Below are 1,476 nucleotides of genomic sequence, written 5' to 3' on the forward strand. Positions count from 1 at the left end.
ATATATATATATATGTATATATATATGTGTGTGTGTGTGTGTGTGTGTGGAGTTAAACGCAGATGGCATTCAAATTCTTTTACTTCCGACACATGTTTCGAAGATATCACTGGTATTATTCCAAAGGAATAAAATGGTATAAAATAATGAAATCTTCTCTTCAGTATAATGAAGAAATGAAACTCGCCAATAAAACATTTTAACAGAAAATGATGGATATGTATAGTGATTAACTGAACGCTAATAAGTTTGTTTCGAAAAAAACGTTAGCTGATATAACGTTAAAGGTAGCCTATAGAAAGAGGAGGGAGAAAAAGAAAGAAGAAACCAAATAAATGAGAAGTACATAACTATATGTATATTAAATAAAAGATATATTTAGTGAATATGAAATGTAAGAAGAAATTTAATGTTTAAATTATATATAATGATAGATATCACTTATATGAACTAAAAGTGTGTTTCTGTTAATGCTTACATCGTTAAACACACTCTATAACCATGTTTACAAGGGGATCTTTAGAAATAAGAATAAAAAATAGTTTAGAATTACAGAGAAGACAGACTTCCTTGCCTTTATCATAAGGTATCGAGATTGAGAGAATCAGCCAATCTAAATTAAATTGTTTATTGTGGTCTTTTCGATACCAAATCAATTTACAAAGTCCTGTACTGTTACATTTATTCCTTTCCCTAAATGTAGAGTAATGATTAGCAATTCTTCTAGATAACTAAGAAGATGTGCTTCCAACGGGAAAAAAATATTTCATTTTACACTGGTATATAGAATTTTTAATTTTAGAGTTACTTGACATAAACTTGATTCTGTTGTAATTGACTTCAGATACAATAACCTTGTTATTAATATTTCTAGGGGGATGGGTGGTATTAGCTAAATTAATGTTAGTAGTAGTAAATGTATCAATATTTAATAGTTTAATATTTTGTGAAGAGATAATTTGTAAGATATTTTTTGTGTTAGAAAAACCAATCTTAACCGTGTGTGAGTTGATAATAGAGTAATACCTAGAATTCTTTGGAAAATTCCTAATAATAGCATCACGAAACTGCAAAGGCAAATTAGATTTAATTTGCCTCCCATAAGGAATAATTAACCAAATTGTTTTACTATTAGTTACCTTATTTTTAGTGTAACTATCTTTGAAAGACAGATTTACCTTTACAACCAAAATAAGGGAATAAATAAGGGTTATCTCCCTTCCTCTGTTTGGTGTTGGCGTATAAATTAAAATTGATATCGTTTATATCCTTACAACTAGATATCATATCTCCATTAGTAAAGGTAAAATAAGACTGAATGGAATTAATGTAGGTAACTTTCTCCGTATAACCTGCTTTAAGTAAGACAGAGTTATAAAATTCGGCCTTATCCTTGAAAATGTCGACACACACACACACACACACACAAACACATATACACATACACGCACATGCACACACAGACACACACACACG

The sequence above is a fragment of the Octopus bimaculoides genome, chromosome 24 (assembly GCF_001194135.2).
Source record: "Octopus bimaculoides isolate UCB-OBI-ISO-001 chromosome 24, ASM119413v2, whole genome shotgun sequence".
In the NCBI taxonomy this organism is placed as follows: Eukaryota; Metazoa; Mollusca; class Cephalopoda; order Octopoda; family Octopodidae; genus Octopus; species Octopus bimaculoides.